A 22988-nucleotide genomic window follows, 5' to 3' on the forward strand; every position below is an offset into this window, starting at 1 on the left:
ATAACTTCATCCTCGGCGCTTGCCAGCAGCATAGAAAAATCAGCAGACAATGCCACAGAGAACCCACTCATCAAGACAACTTTGTGGGTGCTTTCTTTCCGTGCTGTTTTCCATAACCAGAAAAAAAAAAATATCCAAACAAACTAGCAATGCAACCAAGACCTGCAGATGGGAAAGCAGACATAGGGCTTGATCCCATGCTGCCCTGGGCACTGAAGGCACCGGGCACATCCACAACGTGTGCTGCATCTTGCCCAGATTGAAGCAGATCGCTATTTCACAATTGACACCCCGGAGGAATGGCTGGAGCAACATTCAATGCACTAATTGCAAATCCACCAATAATCTTAGTAGTTCCTGGTAGTTTACACACGTGCTACGTTCACTACCAAGCACCAAGACGGAGCCATACGGCTGTAAACATGGAAAGACACACACACACACACACACACACACACAATACTGTGGCACTTACGTGCTTTGCAATTCCTGGCAGTACAAGACATTAGTCTCCTGCCTTCAGAGTTTAAAGACCCTCTGTTCAATGTGCAAAGGCGGGGCGGGGGATCAGTATTGATTTGCCTAAGGCCATGCAGAGCAGAAAGACTGCACAAGTTTCTATGGAAACAAAATTAGCAGAGTAACAATCTCACTCGCGGGCACTGTAAATTAGTCCCCGGGACAGGTGCCTGTCCATTAACATCTGATAAAAAGATTTAGAGGTACTCTCGTTGCACACACCGTTGTGACCGCTTAGTTTGACCGCATTCAAGGAGGGGAAGAAATGCTTAGTTTTCTGGCCATGTGCTGTACGAATCGCCTTGAGACGGCACGGGCTCACTGGCACACAGGGAAGGGGCCGTGCAGTGGAAACCAGATGGTGGAGGAGCCCGCGTGGAAAGCATCTTCCAGATCCTGTTGGCCTACCGTCACTTTGGCAGACGGACGTTTCTCCGAGGGGTTAGGCATAACCTGGATCAGGGTTAGGAAACATGGGAGAGGGGAGAAGTGGAGCTGTGGCAGGGTTCGGCGTCTGTTGTTCTCTGCTCCAGACAAAGCATTCGAGGAAAAAGCCAGGCTCACGTGTAGTTGCAAAGATGCTGTAACCAAGAGTCACTGAAGGCCAGAAACTGCACACTTCCTGCGGCTGGGGTGCTTGGGGAGGTGCGACCAGCTCTTCTCTTGCATGGGTGGCGAACACTGAAGTCTTTATCATCATGATGATTTGTAGTACTCCCACTGAGAAACCAGGACCCCACTTTGTGCAAAGAAAGGCTTGGGTTGAAAAGGTTCAAACCCCTTCCCCACTCAAGGAGCTTTCACACCAGGTCCCGACAAGTCTGGAAGACGCTGATGAGCGAGCATGTAACGAAAGGATGATCCTACAGGGGACGAGGGCGTGAAACCAGAATGGCTGAAGGGGCAGAGATTTGGTCAGACTTTCTCAGTTCGGGGGGAGATGTGCTTTCTGCTTTGGTTTTATTTTTAATCCAACACCAATTAATCCCAGTGACGACGCACATTTGGACGCAAGGAAGTTGCGACAGCCTCCGACCTCTCCCTTCTGTGAAGGCGAGAGAGGACACACTGAAACGTCCAAGACCCCCAAGGAACTCCAGCAACACCGGGGAAGATGAGACCTGGCATTACTGAAATGGTCAAATAAACCACAAGAAGCAGGGAAGGAAAGCTTTCCCCCAAAACACAAGAACCCCCTTTGCATCACTCCCCGACTGACGGAGAAGCCCCAGAATCACAGAAAACGAGAGATGAAGGGACCTCAGGAGTTGCATCTAGTGCAACCCCCTGTTCAGAGCAGGACCAGCCCCAACTACATCATCCCAGCCAAGAGTTGGGCTAGCCAGGTCTTAAAAACCTCCAAGGATGTAGAGTCCAGCACCTCTCTGGGTAACCTGTCCCTGTGTTTTACTACCCTCCTAGTGAGAAAGTTTTTCCTAATATCCAACCTCAACTGCCCTTGCTGCAACCTGAGCCCATTGCTCCTTGTCCTGTCATCTGCCACCACTGTGAGCAGCCCAGCTCCATCCTCTTTGCAACTCCCCCGCAGGGAGCTGACGGCTGCTATTCAATTCCCTCTTAGTCTTCTCTTCTGCAAACTAAATAAGCCCAGATTCCTCCGCTTCTCCTCACAAGACACGTCCCGCAGCCCCCTCACTGTTTTTGTTGCCCTCCACTGGACTCTCTCCAACTTTCTGTAATGGGGGCCCAAAACTGGACACTTCTCCAACTGTGGTCTCACCAGTGCTGAATAGGGGAGAATAATCATTTCCCTTGATCTGCTGGCAACGCTCCTACCAGTGCAGCCCAGTCTGCCATGAGCCTTCTTGGCGACAAGGGCACGCTGGTGGCTCACATCCAATTTACTGTCCACTGTCACCCCCCGGTCCTTTTCTGCAGAGCTGCTGCCCAGCCAGTCGGTCCCCAGTGCACGGGCCTGCTCCATCCTAAAGTGCAGGACTTTGCATTTCTCCTTATTACAACATCTTGCATGACACAGAAAATCTGGCATGAACCCAATCCAAAAATCAAAAGATGTGGGCAGTTCCCCTTAAGCCTCTTATGGAAAATGCTGCTTCCAGCAGCAACGCACACTTCAAACACTTCACTGGGACCTTCTGTAGGTAACAGCTCCTAGGTGGACAGCAAATCACCAGCACCATTGATGCAGCACATAGGTGTTTCTTGTACAGGTCTCTCATCCCAAGGGAAACACAAGCTGGCCCTTCTTAGCTTGCAAGAGTTGTAAGCATGAGCCTCACAAGTTGGCATCACTTAAAGCCACTGAGAGAAGAGGGGGGAAAAAGAAAAAATGAACTAATTCAGACTCGAACAGAAGAGCTCTTTCTGTGAACCAGCAAGCCATATGGTTGCTACACGCTGTCCTCTGGAAGTAGCAAACTGATGGCTCGGTACAGTCAGTACACGCTGTATTCCTGCCATGCTGTGACATAGCATCTCATTTTAATGGCCCGCTCTTTTATCCTCCCTCACACTGCGAGACACTGCTCTGCAGAGGAAAGCCCCCATGAAACACTACCCTGACTGGGAGACGGATATTTAATTAAATACTCACATGTCAGATCTCTCCCAGGGAAACAGAATTTTTTTTCCAGTGAACCTTGAAAGCAGGGATATTCCCTCGTCCTGCATGGCAGGGCTCTTCCAGGGAACAGATAAAGGCCCATTAAAAGATGCAGTTTAAAATTCACTCTGTACCTTTTGACATCCCAGCACAGTAGAGCATAATTTTAAATAGAAGAAGTGAAACGGGGAGATTAACCTGGACCTAAAAAGTCAGCCTGATGCTCAAACAAGCTCTGAATTTCTCTTCAGGCTTGGGAGCACAGCTTAGACAAGTTTCAGGAAAGGAAAAAAAAAAAGGGGGGGGGGAATATTTCTGCAGGGCTACAGAGGATGACAGCTTTTTTCCACTGTCTCACTTGAGTTTGCATCCAAATTCTCAGCTCTCTGCCTTGAAACAGATGAGCAATAATACCGGTGCTGTAGTTGCTCTCCTACACGGCTTTCTTATAGCTCGCCACCAAATCAGGGCAAGCTCTTCCTCAAACTGCCGTCGGCTGAATGCGTTTCATTAGCAAAATTAATTTTCATGCTAAACACCAGCCCTCTGCCCTTCCTCTTCCCCCCCCTGCCCTGCCACCAGTGCTTCAGAGCCCAGGTATTCAGGCCAGCCTAAAGCAAAGGCTATTATCCGGCAACAAAGACTGACAGCAGCAGCAGGTCTACAGCTGGCAATTTAGGACAAATAAATGCTTTGCCAGTGGAGGCTTATCATTTGCAACAGGACAGTGCCTGGGAGGCCCCAGTCAGATGCTCAGCGCTGGACGCAGCCGTACCGAAGAGGCAGCTCCCTGCCTCAGACAGCTAACCAAGCAAGATGCGGTCGTCGGTTAGGACAACGCAAGAAGGGGAATGCCAGGAAACAAGGAGACGACCCAGCTCAGCAAGTCCCAGCACTCCAGCTGCCACTCGGTTTTCTAGGCATCGCGGCAGGGGACGGGCAAAGGGTTCGCAGGGAGCTCCAGCCAGGGGAATGGTGGCACCGTTGCCACCGATGGACATTGGCTCTATTCCTGCCATGCTGGCTGTTGAGTCTCCCCGTGCCTACCCTGGATATCCGGAGGCAGGTGAAGGCAGCCAGGTTGCCTTGCATCTTCCACCCCGTCTCCATCATCTTCAACTCGGAAGCAATGGGAAGATAAACGAGCCGTCTCTTAAACTCCCAAGTTTCTACCCTTTGGGCAAAACGTTTACCATGGTGCCCAGCCCTCCCTGAAATCCTGGAGGAAGGACAGGCCTCAAGCACGTACTTGGGAAATTCAGGGTCATGTCTGTTCGCGGCGCTAGCAACAACTCTGAAGGGGGATGATTCAAAGGACTCGGACATGGAGAATTATAAAAGAGCTGTTTCATCTGCACGTCCACGGGGGTACCGGACCTTGCAGGCTTGCCACAGAAACTTTGCCTTGAATTTGCACGCTGCACCTCTGCTCCACTCCTGCTGTGACCCCCGTCTCCATGCATCTCGACTCTTCAAAGATCTCCTTAAAACTCAGCGCTCCTCAGTCACGTAAACGGTGCAACCATGCAGTCTCCCCGACTCAGCTGCCCCATCCCAACAGTCCTGCACATATTTCTACATCCCCTTCTCTATTCGCCTCGCTCCGGTGCCCACAAGCTGGCCAGCCTCGCTTCAAAAGCTTTTGAGCCAGCATCTCTCCAATCAACCGAGCTAATCACGCGCCGTCTTGGTTTTGATCCCCCTCAAAAATGAGCTTCCTTTTCTCTACCATACCTCCCCCCACCCTTCCTTTTCTTCTTCCAGTATTATTATCACTACTTCCAAACCGCAGCGCTCGAGAGGGTGCTTGGGGACACAACGCCCAGGGTGCGTGCCAATGCCAAAAGCGGCATTTAACAGCGTGATCTAATTTTAAGAGAAGCTGGTTTCCAAAAGCGACTGCGCCGAACAGCCGAGCGCCAGAAATATCAGAGCGTCTCCTCCGTCAGCCGAAGAGCAAAGATGTGCCTGATCGAGGAGGAGATTACAAGCTAGCGCGCCATCCCTTAAAGAGTCCTGAGGAATCTCGCACCTTCCAGGGACGCTGCCGAAGAAGATTGCCGAGGAGAAAACACCGGTCTAATTGACTCTGTAACTGGGTCAAACGTTAAAATCAGCACTAAGCAGCGATGTCGCTGCAACTCACCTAGCAGATGTGCCATGCTTGGGTCTCTAGAGAAAAATCTACCTATTAACTTGTTTCTAACCCGCAAAAGGTTTGCTTTCATGGGACGGGACAGCAAAAAGGGCCGCAAAACAGGCGCCTCTTGAATTAAACGTGTGCATTTTAACCTGTCGCTAAGGCACAGCGGCTCTCTTTCCCTGGTTTCCAGCGTGGACTTTCCCGGGGAATAAATTGACAAGCTGTCAGGGAGAAATATTGCTTCCTGAAATCAGAGCTCATTTTCCAGCAATAAAGACAGAGATAAAGCTGAAAGGGGAACACAAGGGAGGCAGGCAGCATTGTGTATCACTATACAGGCACAGCTGGCATGGTTGGCCATTTCACCCGTTTGAAGCCAGGATCCTTCCTGCACTTCTCTTAAAAGGCAAATATCCATGGACTGAGAGGTGGCACCTTTGAATGAGAAAACTACTTGCAAAGGCAAGAAAGAAACATCTTAAACAAAGAAGTGGAGTCCTGATCTAGCTACAGGCTGAGTGGGGGGGGGGTGGGATTAAAAAGAAACCCCCACAAACAAATGAAGATGATGAGCGTGTTTTATTTTATCTTAATGTCCTTTTAAAGAGATCACATACTGCCCTAGTAATAAAATTATACCCCCACACACATGCCTATTCCCGCCCCTCCCCCTTTGCATTGACATAACAGGATAATTATTCCAATATCTGAAAATAGGGATAGTCACTATTTACAAGGTAATTATGTTCAATTAGCGCTGGCTGAGTGGATGGCATAAGTGGATTTCTACAGGGTCGCAGCCACTCAGCTGTTTATGGAAAACACCCAATTTCCATCTGTAGGGCCTTTTTTAAATCCCTGAGCCGCCAGCCGCGTGAAGCAGCCTGCTCCTAATGTAGAACAACTCCGACAGGGTCAAAAGCAAAGCTGGGTGATGCACAGGTACAAAAAAGAGGAAGATCCCGGGCATCCATCCTTTCATCATGCCTTCCTCCTTTCTCTTCTGTTTTCCTGCTTTTCTTTTCCACTTCCTTCCTGTCTTCTGGGGCCTGGCTGCTTTTATCAGGAGGCTGAATAGGTGCAGTCATCTGATATGCAAGGCCATACCTTGCCATGGGGCTTCAAAGACATTCCTCAGGGGTTTTTATGAGATCTCTATAGGCGAGATGCACCTTGCTGGAGAAGGGCTCAAGAAAGGTTTTCGGCATCACTTCAGCACCACCAGAAACAAGGGGGATCTTCCCACTGATTTCAGGGCGCACGTTCATTTCCATGCACAAACTCACTGGGTCTCTCTCGTTTTGTGTAAAAATACAGATAGTCACTGCATGGTATAGTTGATTAAAGGCAAAAGCGGTAAAGAGCAAAACAGCCCGACAGCGCACGATAGAGACGTGGTAAGTGGTCCTTTACGAGCCTAAGCACCACTGATCAGGAAGCAGCAATCCGGCTGCGGAGGATTTTCTTTTTCCGCGTCGCTGGAAGCTTGCAAGGTTCACAACTCAAATCCAGCCACCAGCACCGAGGGGGAGTTTGTATGCGCGCAGCTGGCTTGGGCCACTCAAGCTTACCTAATCTTTCAGCTGCAAAGGCTCCAAGCTGAGACTCCGGCGCTTCGCCACAGCATTGCAGAGGCATAAAACACTGGGGGGATAAAAGCGGCTGCAGCAGGCTTAAAGAAAGCTCAGATGCTCTAAACTACTGAGGGGAAGCAGGCAGGCAACTGGATTCAGTCTCGTCTTTGCCAGTCTAGAGGCTGGGAGATGGAAATGGCACCAAGGATCCACCTATTTTAATATCTAGAAAATAGCATCCTTACCTGCAAGACTCCTTTGTAACCGTGCTATTGCAATGAACTGATCACAAGAGGATCCCGGCAGTCAATGGCTGGGTTACATCCTGCCATGCTAGGATCTGCCACCCTCCATCAAACCCGACCCTCCCTAGCACTGAGCATATCCGAATCATTGCTATGTCTAATCCAGTCCTTTTGGGGATCCCAATACTTACCTCCCCTCTGTGGCATCATGTGGCAGGGAGTTTCACAGATTTAGTTGGTGGTGTGCTAAAAAAGAGCTTTGAACAGACTGCCTCGTTTTTCCATAATGCAAAGAAAATCAAATAGGCAGGTGGGCTCCTACTGAAGTCAGCTATCTCCACGCAGGAAAGAGGGGCGAGCAAGAAATGTGCAGGACACTCGACCCAGTGTTGGCAAACACAAGATTCATCCAGCCTGCTACCGCTGCTGCATTGCTCCGCTGGTCAGCCCTACTCAGCACTGCCATAGCACGTGCCATTTATTGCTTTTCCCTAAAGCCCCAGCTCCTGGAGTCCTGGGATGACAGCAGAATCTCATCATCTGCTGCTTTTTTTTTTTTAAAAAGGCCATTTTTATCTGACCTGATTGCAGAGAAAAAAGTTTCACATGCCAGCACCTCAGGGCTCAGATAGGAGAACGCATAAAAAGGACCTGAAAAAGCCCGATTTTTTTCCACCTTCAGAAATCTTGCCGACAAAGCGGGCTGGCAATATCGACCCCCACTAATCATCTCTAGCCAATCAGCTTTGCCAAAAAAGAAAACGGTGTTTTGTTTCATCCCACTAAATCCCCCCACACACAATCGCCCTTTGCAAGGAGCAGACTCCGCTGCTTTAAAAGTCATTTTCTTTTCAAAATAAATAAATAAATATGAAATTGCTCCCGTTCTCGGCTGCAGCTGCAAATCAAGCGCACCAAAGAAAAGAGTCAATTTTCTGCAGAATTTTGAAAGCAAAGATAAAGGTTGTTTCGGCGTGCTTAGAAAAAAAAAAAGGAGAGAGGGGACAAAACAAAAAACCCATTCCTTAGAGGGAGAGAGAAACAACTGCAAGGTGCACATATTGAAAAGCATTAATAAAACCCCCAGCAAGTAGGAATTGCTCCGTATTCAAGCAAAGTGCATATTAAAAGGAATGCAGCTCCCCTACAAAGTTTATTACGGCTGTAAAAAGGCCTCTCCCGTTCCGACTGTATTTTCTGATGCCCCAATTGAAACCCATTAGAGTTTAATAGGCTTCAAGGAACAGCGGCAACCAATGAAATCCTGGAATATTTAATAACGAGCTGCTCCGATTCCCGTCGGCAGACAGCTGTGGCTCTGGAGGCCTGCGATCCCTCCGAGGTCCCTTATCAAAGGAGAGGGCTCCCCATTACGTGTCACGTGGCTGCTGATAAATAGAAATAAAAGAGGAATCCTTTGCCATGTGGAAGGCGGGAGTCCGGCTTTCCCAAGAGCCTCAGTGTGTGCAAGAATGGCAGGTCACTAAGCCATATGCAAATCAAAGGGGGCTTAAAAGGAAAGGCATTGCACCAGCTGTCTCCAAAGGGAACATTAATTAAAGGGGCAGTACTCTCGCTCCCTCGCCTTGCCACTCAAATAAATATACTGCAGGGAGCACGAAAGTTAGAGTCGCCCTTTTTCCCCCCCCATCCTCCAGAAAAAAAGGAGGCGGAGGAGGGAGGGCTGTTTTGTGCAGCGAGCTCTTCTCTCCCCACCCAGGGAACAAGGCATGGGCTCGCCCAGCCCTTGAGAGGTGGGTGTCTGGTTTAATGAATGAGTTAATAGTGTTCATCTCTGCTCACGTCCTGCTTCTTGGCATTGCTGCTATTTGGATCCTCAGGTTTCGAGCGACCCGCAGGCCTGCAGGAGCCAGGGGTGCTCAGTCTTCAATGGGTGCTCAGCACCGACTGCCCCCCGCACCACGCAGAGGTGGCCTTAGCCGCTAGCAAGCACTCGTGACCCGTCAGCCCTGTGTTACGATTTACCCGAGGCAGCACGCAAGGGTGGAGCGTTGTGCCAGGTGCTGTACAAACACAGGGCACAATTATAGGTCTGGCCCTACCTGCTAGGCCCCTACTCAAGCTGGCCAATTTTTGGTGCAGCCAGCATGCACGAGGGGTGGGGATCAAGGCAATGGGGACACTTGAGCTGTAGCACAAGGTAACCCGCTGCTGGAAAGCAGGCCTAACACTAAAAGCCCTTTCCAACCAGCCTGGTTGGACCTGGCAGACGCTGCGGTAAGAGCGGGGTCCCCCACAGCAAAGGTGCCCTGGGCATTAGGCTGAAGACCAGCAAGCTGATCCCATAAAGGACAGTGCGCCGGTGCCGAGACGCGCAACTAGGAGCGAATCCATTGCCGGCCCGCGTTCATCGTGGAATCGATAATGACTCCAAGATCACTTTCTGCCACCGTGCTTTCGAGAAGGGAGCTCCCCAGCCGGTAGGTATGCTGCTGGTTCGTACTGCCCAAGCGCAGCACCCTGCACTTGTCAGCGCTGAAACCCATCCTACTTTCATTTACCCACCCCTGTAACCTGTCCGGGTCCAATTGTATCCTGTCCCTCCCTTCTAGCGTGCCCACCTCACCCCGTATCTTAGTGTCGTCCGTGAATTTTAACAGGGTGCTTTTCACCCCTTCGTCTAAGTCGCTAATAAAGAAATTGAACAGCACGGGCCCAAGGACTGAGCCCTGAGGGACTCCACTGCTCACATCCCTCCAAGTTGAATATGACCCATCCACCATCACTCTCCGGGTGCGGCCCCTCAGCCAATTTGCGACCCATCTGCACCACAGTTGCCTAGCTTTTTAATGAGGATGGGGTGGGAAACCATGTCAAAGTCCTTCCTGAAGTCCAGAAAGACTACGTCCACCACGACATCTGCATCCAATGATCCACCGTGACACCGGCATCAGAGATTTTTCACTCAGAGGCCAGGTCTGGGTCTGGAAGCCTCAACCTTTTCCTAGCACCATGCTCCCGAGTCAGCCAAGCACTTACATCTGAATTTAAACCCCCTGGGAGTTAGAAATGGGTGAAGTGCTTTGCTGAATCAGAGCACTTTGCATTTTGGCTGCCGATGGATTTGGAAGCATCCGAAGCCCCAGGCTGAAAAGTTTGGGGTGGAGAATACTTGCCGGTTGCAGCGCCACACATAGTGTTTGAGCGACTGAGTTTTGCTCAGTCAAAAGGATTTGGAGCTGATGCGGATAACTGGACCTGGAACATGAGCTTTTTCCAAAATATAAAATAATAATTCTGCATTTTGACTTCTATTCTACCCAGGAGAGCACACAAACGCCAACAAACTCTCCCTATGCCTGAAGAAGGGCGTTCGTGCCCAAAAGCTTGCAAAGAACAATTTTTTCAACTATTGAGTTGGTCTAATACAAAATACCACATCTACCCAAAGAACCTGGCTTGCTGAATTGGAGCCCTTCAGGGACACGCGCACACGTGGCACAACGTGGGCTAGGATCACTGGGACAGCCCGCACTCAGCACGGGGGGAGATGCAGCTGAGAGCCGTTCCTCCCTGGGCCGCGAGGAAGGCGAGGGCAAAGGGAGCCGAGCTCCCCTGCCAGATGCTCTTCCTGTTGCGGCTCAGGAGAACCACAGTGCCGTCAAACAGCTAAATCGGGAGCAAAAGGGGAAGCCCGCATGGGGCGGAAAGGGTCCCCGACGCGAGCAGAACGATGCGGCGGCCAGCGCAGAGCGCCCTGGGACACAGTTGGAGACGCTGGTCCAACTATTATTAGAGCATCAGAAACTCCCGAGGCAGCAGCGAGGGGCTGACAGGGAACCCCTCCCTAGCTTCTACCACGCCACGGCCTTTCCCAGCTCCCTGATGCCCTGCAGCACAGGCCACGGCTGACGGACTTGGTGGGGTCGAAGCAGGACCGTGGGATCGCTGCGGGAAGGGCAGCATGGTGACCTGGATCTGGTCGCCGGTGGCCGTAGCCCTAGCAAAAAGCAGGGTACATCTCGGATCAGTAGCGTCTGCTCGGCGCTGGACCAGCGGGCAGGGTGATGCAGCTGGGAGGTATCAGCAAGAGATTTGCAAGAGGGCGAGGGGACGCTAGCAGCGCAGCTGGCTTGGGTGGGCCTATGATATACCTTCTCCACCTCAACTCGGCTCCTGCTTCCCAAGGGCAGGATTTCCAGCCGTCCAACTCTGCTCCCACAGGCCAACGCAGAGCATTTCTGCAAATGCGTCGGACCCAGGGACGATCCCGGTGGTCCTTACGGCGACTCTTTATCGTAAGCAATAAACTGAAGTAACTCGTCCCATATGTGCACATGCAGAGGGGAGCCCGGCCCACCCTCCAGCTGCAGCAGGAGGGCCCAGCTGCTAGCTTTTACATGCACTTCTGTCAAGAGACCCTTCTCCATATTAACCAGATGCTCAGGGGCCAGAAGGGCACCTCTCAGGGCACTTGTGTTCAGCCTCCTCAGGGGCCTTAGCACTTAGCGAGAGCTTAATATACGATTAATTGCTGCATGCGCACACCAATACACTACTTGCAGCAAGGGAGGGTGGCAGGGGGTGGAAGTGTCCTCCTCCTACCCAGAAGGAAACTTCATACAGAGGGCACATCTGCCCTGCAAGGTGAGGCATGACTATAAGTGGTGGAGGGCGGAGGAAGACATGTAGCTAGCATGAATTTATTCAGCACCTGGAGACATGGCAGCAAGGACCTCAGCAGCCTGAGCATATGCCCAGGGCCTGGAGGGCTTGCGCAACGCGTGTCCTGAAGGCTGTCCTGCTGCATCTCCCCTGCTGGAGGAACGCACTGGAGCTGGATGAAAGCCAGTCTGTATCTTCCTCACATAGCAGATATCCCCCCCGAAAGGTTAAGTGACCTGCCCAATGCCAAAGGGGCAGTGGCATCAGAGCTGAAATGTTTCTGGGCTCTTCTTTTTCTTCGGTGGCCTTGGAGCTAAACTGCCGGCAATGGTCCGACAGGTGGAAGGAAGCTTGTGGGAGCCTCTGGTCCCAGTGCTTCCCCACAAGGCACAGCACCCTACCCCTAACCTCCAAGTTCCTCATAAAATTAGGGAACTGAGGCCTTTCGCACAGCCCAAAGGCCAGCCCCAAGAGGCTCGAAGGATGCGACTACCACAGCCCATAGGGAAGGGGGAGACTTGTCTTGCATGTCAGGTTCTTGCTCCAAAGCTCAACAGACTGCGATCACAGCATGAAGGAAGGACCGCCACAGCAAAGTGGGAGCTGAGATTTGCCCCAGGACAGTTCAAGGGCAGGCTGGGGTCTGTGCTTTCACGCAACTGTGTTCGTAGCAGGGGCTGGAGCCATCGGCGAGACAGACCCCAGCACCTCAAAAAAAAAAAAAAAAGGTCCCAGCCTTGCAGCCAGGGCCATTAGGCTTTGCTTTTGGAAAGGAAAGGCAGGGGAAGGGAAGAGTAGGACAGCTGGATTTGTAAAACCCTGTGTCCACTCTTTGCTGGTCAGGAACAAAGCCAGGACCCTCATAAGGAGAAAATATCATTTAAAAAAGCTCCCACTTCAAAGGCTGCACCATCCTCTGGGAGCATCTGGTTCCCCCCACGACCCTGCTGATATGCCCAGGGCCCAGGTGTCAAAGAAGCCGGGTGCTCAGCTTCAGCTGAAGTTCAAGGGAAGTGCAAACACGAAAAATAAAATGAGGATCTGGGTGCTTTGCTAAACACCAAAGCCCAGCCCTGGAAGCTACAACTAACACACAGCATACTAGCCAAGGACGCAGCCCAGGGTTTGCAACAGCTTCACTTCCAAACGCTCTCGTAACGCACAGGTGCGCAGTGTCTCTCCCCATTTCTCAGCCCTTTCATGCCAAATGGAGTTGCCCAGCTTCCCAACTCTGCACTTCTTTCATCATTTCCCAGAAAAATCCCAGGGACTTGTCCCGGCGAGAAGCCTGTTGGCACCCCGCCAGAAAGCAGGAAGCCGTGCCTCACCATGGAGAGAAGTGAGAAGGTATTTTTATAGCCGGCAAATAAACATGGTGAGAATACCTGCTGGGACTTGTAATCTCCCCTGATACATGAAGAGAAGGTGTGGAGGGGCTGAGCAGCAAAAGGCTGCTGTGTTACCGCTATATCAGGCCAGGGTGCTAGGCAAAGTGTGTTTGATGCTTCCAGTTTGGCTCCTGATGTGTAAATGCATGCATCACAAGCGTTATCGTCCCGGTGCTCTCAGCATGAGAGGTTTTGCTGGTGCTCTCAGCGTGAGAGGCCAAGAAACGAGTGGCTTGGAGGCAGGATGCTCTCAAAGCGCCCAAGAAGCAAAGCAATTTCTGGAGCCTACGCTACAGGCTGCTCTGCTCTTCTCTTCTCCTCGCCAGGCATCCAAGCAAGGCACAGCACAGCTCCCTCCCATCACCCTTGCATCAAAAAAGGCTTCAATCAAGACTGAGCCAAAAGTTGTGCCGGTTGCTGAGCAACCAGAAGGGAAGGCAAACACAAAACCAGCCCAGTGATGCTGTCACATCTGAGTCATGTCATCCAAGAACCTGAAATGCCCCATTATTCCTACCGCTAACTGCTCGCTCGGCTTCCACGTGCCTGCAAGGCCAGCCTGGAGAGGAACAGACAGATCATGAGATGCTTAACGCCTGTGCAGATGAAGGGCTGAGGGAAGCTCTTTGGGAGCTGCCAAGCTCTCACGCACAGGCACGAGTCCCTGCAGCATTTGCCTTCCTGGAAGGGCGATGCCAACAAGACGCAACTTCCCCAAATACAAGTCTGGGTCTCCTGGACGCTTCTCCGAAACACATTTGCTTTACCTCTGCCTAGCACAGAGCCCAAGCAAGACCAGAGGCCTGGACTCCAGGATCTGGGAGCTTCCCAATGCGAGATGCTGCACCAGAAGCTGAACTCAGGAGCACTCTTGAAATGGAAAAAGCTGCTTTGGAGGAGAGCGGGGTTAGCGGTCAGCAGGGGCCCTTGGTCTTGTCTCACGCACTTGCTTTCAATACGGAGAGAGTTCATGTGACACTGAGCTCTTGCAAATAGCGGGGACTTAGAGAGGTGCACAGGTTTGTGCTGGTCGTCTCTGCAGGGGTGGGTACCACCCTGGTTTATCAGGTGAGGACACTTCTGCACGGAGAGCTCCCCACCACCATAACACCACAGGTGATGGTGGGTAAGGCACGCAGCCCGCCCTCTATTCTTCAGCTTCCCCATCCTTGCAATAGGTACAATAACCCTGACTTGCCTCACCTAGTGGGGGTGAGTGAGGACTTCTTTACAATATCTATCGCATGCTTTGAGCTCCTTAGCTGAATATATTATAAAGGGCCAAGTATGGCAAACTCCTTAGTTAGTTTTTCTAAGAGATTTATAGGGGATGGTTTGGATAGGGATGATCCTGCCTCAGGCAGAGGGTTGGCCCGGATGCCCTCTGGAGATCCCTCCCAGCCCTACTTCACTACAATCCTCCGCCATGGAGAAGGCCTAATGTTTCCACAGGGTTTAACACACCGCTACCACAGTCCAGGTCAGAAAGATGCAAACAAATGTATAAAGGAGAAAACTCAGGCTGAGCAAAGCAAAGACAAGGCAGTTGGCATTTCAGTTGCCTAAGAAACTCTGTGTAGCCTAATCTCTGCCTAAGTGGTGGACTCACTTGCCCACAGGTCTCACCAGCTGAGGGGCATTTAAGTCCCACTGAGTTTAGCTTACATACGACATCCTGAAGACAGGTTGGTAAATCCCATGCGGAGGCCCCATGGAGGTCAGGAGAATCAAAAAAACAAAACATAGCAGCAAGATGCCTAGCTCCCCTTCTGCTTTTGAAATCTATCCCTGTTGACCTTTGTCATCCTATATGGCCCAGGTATTTTGAAAGCCAACTCTTGGCTCTTTCACTGCATGCGAAAGCTGAATACAGCAAGTTCCTTAATAAGCATGGGAAGGCATGCCTACTCAAAGCAGACCCTTGGGGGGGGAAAAAAGGGGCATTATGTGAAGGCTAGGGCTTAGTCCATGTTAGAGAGACACTCACTGTCTCTAAAGAACAAGACGACCCAAGGAAACCAAACTCCTTAGCTCCCAAACATTTACAACGCACTTGGAAGACGTCTGGTGGGAAGCATGGCAATTAGATCTTAGCATATGCATTAAGAAAAGACCACCCAGTACACCAAAACTATAGTCAGGGAGAAATCAGGCTGGAATTGTGGAAGGACAGCAAGGCTGATGGTAGCATCTGAACTACAGATAGGAGGGAAACCCGGCAGCTCTGAACCCCGTATTCAGGAAATTCCCCCCTCTTCCCGAGAGCATCTACAAAAGAGCACCATGATCGATCTGATCTGCCAGGTGCTGAATGCCCTCAGGTAGCAGCAATCCCAACTCAGTAGGAATAACAGGCTAGTAGGGAAAACATCTCTCTTGCTTTAAAATCCAAGGCACTTGAATGACAACAAATGGGCTATGGGCTCGTCCCGTAGAGCCGATTCACTTTGGTGTAAAATTTGACTGCCAGAATTGTAGAAAGCTTACAGAGATGCTGAAAACAAACAAACAAACAAACAAACAAACAAAATCAGATGCTGCTTCCACATCCCCAGATGCAAACACGAGAGTTTAAGCCTAAGGCTGCAGAGTAATTGCTTAAGGTGGAACAAAGAGATCTAACTAGGAGGAACAGGAAGAAGCAAAGAAATGGCAAGGCTTTCTGACAGTCAGATACAGTAGACCGGGAATAAACTGTTCCTCTTCACTTGAGACGTTTAAAAGCAGACAAGACAAAGCTCTGAGGGGAAGGATAGTTAAGTGCTTAAAGATTTGGATGGGGACAGAGGAGAACATTTTAGTTGCTGGCTCTGGTCCTGGCTACATCACTTAGGGCTAGGTCTGCATTGCGGTGGGAGTTAGGAGCTCTTATTAATCCTACTAGGGATTGATAGGACATCCGTAGGCACCAAAAAAACCCCACACAGGGTACAACACACCCTTGTCTCTCGCTGGGAGCTCACAGCTCTTCTGAGAATTGGGGCTTTTGCCCCAGTGCCCTGTTGGTAAGAGGGGGTGCGGCAAAGACGAGGAGTATTTGAAAGACACTCAGGGGCTCGTCTCCACTGCCTCGTGCTGTGTCCGACAGCGTCTCTGCAAAGCATGCCCCAGCCCGCGTGCTCCTGCCTCAGGTGCAATCCCAGGCTGTGTAGCTGCTGTATAGCAAGCAGGTACCAATCAGCACATCTGAGGCCAAGAGTTTAAGGTGACTGCATTGCTTCACTTAACAGCAACATCCAAGGCAAGGCATGGAAGCCACACAGAGATGTCCTCAGTCGCTGCAGCATTAGGCATCACCTAAGAGAAGAGGCTCCTTTAACTGAGAGGATCATAGATATCTTCAACACATTCATGCCTTCTTCCTGCCACAGCCGGAGAACAGGGAGTGCAGCTCCCTGTGCCATTTCAAGGTACCTGCAGCGTCAGGTCTAAATCAGCAAGTTAAAATAATAAAATAAAAAGCCACTTTGCCTTTAAGCTGCCTGTAGGATTCCCCTGTGGACAAACTCCATGCCACCATATCAATACTCCCAAGGACATCTGGGTCATGCAGAAATAATGCACTGTTTTGTAAATGCACAGATAAGTCACTAATAATGTTCACCCCGCTGGACGGTTTGTGGCTTATTTCTAAACAAGTCTTTCCTAAAAACAAGATGCTGCTGGAGCTTCTTCCATGGCTGCAGCTGACACGCAAGGGAGAAATGCATCCAGAAGAAAAGACTGGAACCCTTGGCTTGTTAGTCAGCCTTCGTTTCACCCATCAAATCCTCCCTCTCAGGTGTTTTGCAATAGACAGACAGATAGATATGAATAAAATTGTTATTACTTTAAAAACAGAGGCCCTTTATGCCTTACAAGGACCCCACCCTCTCAGCTCGTCACAGGACACATCTATTTTACCCTCTCCCCACACCCTGAACCCTATTGTTCCTATTCAAGTCGCCGTTCCTGATACTCTAGGCAAAATGAACCTTCCTGGATGCCTCCACTAATGGCACAGCTCGACTACAGAGCTGGGAACCAGGAGCACGTGAACTTTCTCTTGGCTCCATTCAGCTGCATCTCCTCGCCTACCCATGCCTCAGTTGCTCAGCTGTGAAATGGGCCTGTCACCCTCTGCCTACCCATGCGAGTGCTGGCTGAGATGAACACCGAGCATGACAAGCACAATGCATACCTGCTTTGAGTACCCTCCCGACAGAGTATCTCATTTGGAGCCATTGGTGCAGGGGCTGTGCAAGCAAGGGGGATGGGTTAGACTGAAAACTCATACAAATAGCTATGTGGCTGATCTCTGGCAGATGCAGCCACTCAGTTTGCAAACACTCATGGCAGCTGCTGGCACACACTGAGCACACAACAGCAGATCTTTTTGTTTCTGCCCCAGATGCAGGCCCCAACCACTCCCGTCCATCTGGCAAAAGCAAAACGGCCTTCTCTCTAACGCACGGAGTTGCCACCCACGCGGCTCGGTGCTTGAGAAGCTGAGAGGTCACCGCTCTCTCCGCAACCGGTAAAAATGCTCCAACTATATCAAGGAGCCGCTTTGGACATAAAGGAGGGTCCACGACTAGGCCATGCAACTAGGTTAGCATCTCTTTAAAGAGCCAGTGAGCCCTGTAGTGGTCCCTGGGCAAGGCAGGTTAAGCTACCTCCTTACAGATCCAAAGGTGCCAGTTCAAACCCTAACCTGGACTCATCAACCCAGCTGTAGCTGGGCCTTCAGTCCGGGGGCACAAAGACGGGCAGATGTGATGCTAACCATATCACCGATCTTTGCCTAACGCTGGAGACAATAACTAGCGTGTCTTAACCACAATAGCCCAAGGACTGCTAAGCCCAGGGAGACTTTTGACCCGTTGACAGTGGTACTCACCATGCTCGGTTTCCAAAACCGACTAGCGCAGCAGCGCCCGCGTTCAGCTCGGCGAGGGGTTGGGAACGTTTCTGAAAGGTGCTACTCACTGGAAAACGCCAATTCTTCGAACCCAAACGCTCTTGGCAGGGCAGGGCCGTCTTCTTCAAATTCCTGTTCTGGAAAAAAAAAATACAAGCCAATTTTTCGATGGTCAGGACGTCGAGGCTTTCAAAACGAGAAGGTAATATATTTTTGGTTCATTTCTCATGTTCAGTTAGAGCGAAAACAGGTTGTAAACAATCGTTAGAAACAGGCTGCAATCAAAATAAGACATTTCGATTGCCCTAACAAGGAAGGTTTTACATTTTGGCTTGCAAGGGTTTTCTAGAATCGCTTGTTGCTCCAAAAAATAAAATCCTGCTGGGAAAATAATGCCGATGCCTCAAAATTCAGCGGGACTGGGAAAAACCAAACCAGTTCCCCGTTCGCCCCTGAGCAAGGGCTCGTACATTCAGGTAACATGGTTATTTGTTTTATACCCGGCCCGCGTATTTCTCTAGACTTCATTTGTTGCCTAAAGAGCAGAAGACGGCAACGCAGGGCCGAGGGCCAAAGAAATTACTGGTGTTACACTTGCTGGCGGTGTGGGTTGGGGTGGTGTTATTTTTTCATTAAGCCTGCTGATGGAAATGTCTCTATTCTCAGGATAAGCAAACTTTACTATGAAGTTATAAAAGCACATACTGGCACCAAGAGCATGTGACAGGCACTGATAAAGACCACAAAACTAATTAAAAAAGCAAAGAAGTACAGATAAATGAAACTACTTATTAACCAGTGTCCCAGAACCTCCGGAGAGTAGGTTTTAGGGGGGGGAAGCTTGCAACGTGCTGCAAAATGATCACTTTTCCAGACGGTTGATATTTTTGGACTGCCCGATGGAATTGAACAGCACATCGCAGTCCTGCTAGAGAACATTACAGAAGAGTTTCTAAAAATCCTGTAAGAAAAAGAGATTTTCAGAACAAGGCCAGGAGTTTCAAAGGAACTTTAAATGCTTGGCCATTAAAGAGCCAGTGCCTTAGGTTCCCCTCGGAAAAATATAAACTCAGTTTGGGCACCAAAAAGGGAGGTAAAAAAAAGCAGCAGCCAGCCCACTTTTCCAAAATGAGCTAAGCCGGCCAGTTTTGAAAATCAGGAGAGTGTTTTAGACAGGAACTTGGATGTAGATTTGACTCAAAAAAATGGGGGCTTCAAGTACCCATTTGGGGTCATCAGAGCCCGCAGCAATTTGGACCGAACCTGAGCAAATCTCTGGAGAGCCCCCACTTGGTTTCTTGCCTGCAAGACTCTTCCCTAAGGGCAGTACAAAATCTTTGCAAAAAATATGCATCTGTTAAACAGCGACCTACGAGATCCAAGGCTCTTGGCCAGGGACAAGGAAGGCGTCGTTACTTATACGCAGTTCAAGTCAGCTATTAGTTGAAGAGAGCGTGTAATAGTTCACCTATCGGAGACAAGGCTCCTTTTAGTCTGGCTGTTTACACTGTCGAAGCAAAGAATTGCCATGACAACTGGCTTTGCCACAAAGCCCCACTCGGCTTGAATTACTGCAAGGAGAAATGTTCAAACACTAAATCCCTTTTCTACAAGGGGAGAGGCAATGCACCAGTATAACCTTAGATAAGGTGGGGAGGAAAGACAGAAACCCATGCTCCGTCTTTGCTGGCAGCGGAAGAAACTATGTGCTTAGGCTCACCTGCTTGCAAAAAAATAAGTAAAAATGCAGTGGGTTTTCCAATGGTGTTGAACGTCCTTCCAGACAAGAGCACCTGCCGCATGCTAGGGATTTGGTGAACTTTCTTTTCCCAGCAAAATGCCCGGTGCAGGTAAAGTTTGGTCCAACTCATCCACTGACGTCAACGGGAGTTTCGCCATCTATTGGGGCCGGACTCAGTCTCGCGAGATCCCTTCCAGCCCCTAACATCTACACCTGTGAACATCGATCACAAGGGCTGGCGGAGCAGGTCACCCAGCAACGGAGGCTGCTCGGATCACCTCTCTCAGCTTGCGAGAGCATTTCAGTGGCCGTAAAAGCCCTGTGTGCATTTAGGCCAACCTCGCCTCTACCCCCTGAACGTAGGAGCCAGACCCTTCATCCCCCCAAGTTTCGAAGCGGCACTTCGGAGGATCTCCGCTGGGCAGGAAAGGCCACGAAGTCCGCTTTCAAAAGGAGTAACCTTGTTTGCATTCATTCAGTTTGCGTTAGGAGTCCTGACCGGCGCTGTTTGCTTAAAAAGGGCCTTTGAACTTTATCAATAAAGACACCCGAGTTAGCGCGGGAAAGGAAGGATGATCTAATTGCTGACGGCATTTGCTCCTGGCGCTTTGTCATTGTTCTTTTTCAATTATACAGAGACTCCACGCGGCAAAGCGTAACGGCCTGAGCCTCCCAGGGGAACGTCTCACCAGCACGACCATCACGCCGCACCGCACCCCTGCCAGCGGTTTCGGTGCATGCGTTTTTGTGATGACAGGTGGCTCCGTAATGGGATCCAGACCCTTTCCTCGGGACATCGCTCGGTTAGATCGTCAGCAGACGCTCCGCAAACACGATAAAGACACCTCGGATGGAAGAGGGTCTTCAAAATCAGGTTTAGCAGTCGCTATTTTCAATCCCGTTTTCCCTCCGGAAGCATTTTACGGCGCCGGACCATTCTTGTCCCTATTCACAGCCCATTGCCCGCGGGGACCGCTGAACCGATATAACCCTGGCTAATTACAAACTCTGTCGCAGGGTAATTGCTACGTGCCGGAGCAGCATAGGCATGAACCTTTGCTCCTGCGGCGGGATGTATAGAAGTAAGGCCCAGACAGGAAGAAAGGGCTGACCTCGGCTGCCTTCACTCAGAAATTACCTGCGGAGGTGTCACACACTTTCCATTTAAGCACACATCTCTCCGTGCAGTCAAGATGTAGCCTAAAGGCTTGCACAGTCCCCAGTGCAGATGCAATCAAACTGGCGTAAAAGCACCCCACGTGAGCAGGGCTTATTCTCCTTCCCCAGGTGATCAGCTACGTGGATAAAGCAGCTTTCCGCCAGCAGAACCATATCCAGGCCAGGGAAGAGGAGTAAACTACATTAACTATCCCACCATAATTAAAGCAGGGCCCAATATTTTCTGAAGGGTGTGAATGACTCGCTGTCACTTTGGGAGGAGCGCGGTGCTGCAGAGCTCCTCCAACACTGCCAATAAGACAGATGTGACATCCCCTACGACGACCTGACCCCATGCTCCGCCAGGCAGATTGCAATCGAACCCAGGCCGAGATTTGAGCTGATGCATTAGTCCGAGCTGAGCTCAGAAGCTGGCATGAAGCTAACCGTCAATCTGAGATTTAAAAAAAAAAAAACCCCAAAACACAAAAAAAATGAAGAAAACCTCAGACCCACAATGCTGCTGCTAATGAGGTGACATCTGTAATTTATTTGGGATTTAAGACCTGAGTCTGCAGATCTCTAAACTAAGGAAGAGCCAGTGAGAGGATCCAGCTGAATGGGCTTTGCAAATACTCAAGGGCAGCCATTATGGAAACGATGAGAAAAAACGCCGGCTTGTACCGACTACATTTTCATGCTCTCTTTTAGGAGGGCAAATATAATTTGCTGATTCTTTGAGCAGCTCAATCCCCCCCACACACACGCACCAAATCGCTTTTGCTGAATCTTTACATCTCTCTTTGTCTCGCCTATCATTTGATAATTTCATGCCACGAGGCGCTTTAACCAGATTTGAGTATTTTTCAGTGAAGGTTCAGCTTGGGGACGTGCGCGTGGCAAGGGGCAGCATCGCGCAAAGATCCCCAAGCAAGCCCTGCCTGTGCCAGCTCACCCAGCCACAGCCTGTCCTGCTTTGGGACAAAGACATTCAGATTAAAGGACTGTCAAATTCAGGGCATCTCAACTGCAAAGGACCCGAAGTCAAGCTCCTCAACCCAGCTGCAGATCCTGACTATAGAGCTGGTGGGAGAGGAGGGTTGTCAGCATCGCTGACAATGAGGCCGCTTATTTAGGTGTATACTTTTATTCTCTCCCAGCCTGACATTCAAGGCAGCTTTGATTAAGATATCAGTAGTCCCTAAACAAGGGGCACCCCAAAACCCTCCAGCTAAAGTCCTGCGAATGACTGAAAAAGCAAGGTGGATGTCTTGGAAATGCAGTTCTCCATCGGGTTTTGATTTGGAGCAAAAACGGTGGGAGAACTGGTTTTTTTTAAAGGCAGCGGCTGCCGAGGCAGCAGGCTCAGAAATGGGAAGAATTGGGGCGGGGGGGGAACCACAGGCTGTCTCAGCACTGAGGAGCAGCACACTGGCCACCGCGTGCTTTTACTTCCCTGTGCTTTCAAGGTGTTTTCCATTTAGCATTGCTGGAAAAAAAAAACCCAACCCATTTAGGGGTTGTCTCGAGCCAGGGCCGGTCTACACTGGAAAGTTAATGCAGTTTAAAGGCTTGCTTTTTTATTGAGTTCACATGTGGACAACCTTGTTCCAGAAGAAGGCGGCTTTTGTTCCCACTGAGATTAATTCACGCTGAAAGAAGAAACATACCCATCTGGGACAATTAAATCAGGAAGAAAACGACTCCGCAGGTAGACGAGTCCTTGGATTTCAGACTGAGTTGTTGAGACATGTTAGCTAACAGGTCCTACCAGGCGAGAAAGGCCCTGGCTGTACTAGACCTATTGCTGCTTTCAACACATGACAAACTGGTCGCATGAAACACCGAAGTAAATCATACGTTGAACCCGACCAACTAGTTTGCGCATGTTGAAATCATCCAAGCTTTGTCCACTCCTCCGCTGGCCTTCTTCGGCCGTGTTAGTTGGAATACAATAATAACGTGCAATGGTTTTGTGCACATCGCGCCAAATTTGAGGTGTAAGTTAAATGCAGATAAATTAAAACTTGTGCAAAACTCTTCAGGGAGACAACCAAAAAGAGAAGTCACTATTTCACAACCACTGTGGTTTATTAAGAGGAACTCACAC

The 22988-nt window shown here is 50.2% G+C and overlaps 1 protein-coding gene across 1 annotated transcript in view; it reads right to left on the reverse strand.

The window, feature by feature from the left end:
• The window catches only part of CUEDC1 (CUE domain containing 1), a 76097-nt gene extending 57981 nt beyond the window's left edge, over positions 1 to 18116 (reverse strand). The window contains exon 1 of the mRNA XM_019545608.1: positions 17959 to 18116. The gene's annotated coding sequence lies outside the window, so the exon portion shown is untranslated. The remainder of the gene's footprint in view (positions 1 to 17958) is intronic.
• Between the last annotated feature and the right edge of the window lie 4872 nt (positions 18117 to 22988).

The sequence above is a fragment of the Crocodylus porosus genome, unplaced genomic scaffold, assembly GCF_001723895.1.
Source record: "Crocodylus porosus isolate Cpor-Errol unplaced genomic scaffold, CroPor_comp1, whole genome shotgun sequence".
Lineage (NCBI taxonomy): Eukaryota > Metazoa > Chordata > Crocodylia > Crocodylidae > Crocodylus > Crocodylus porosus.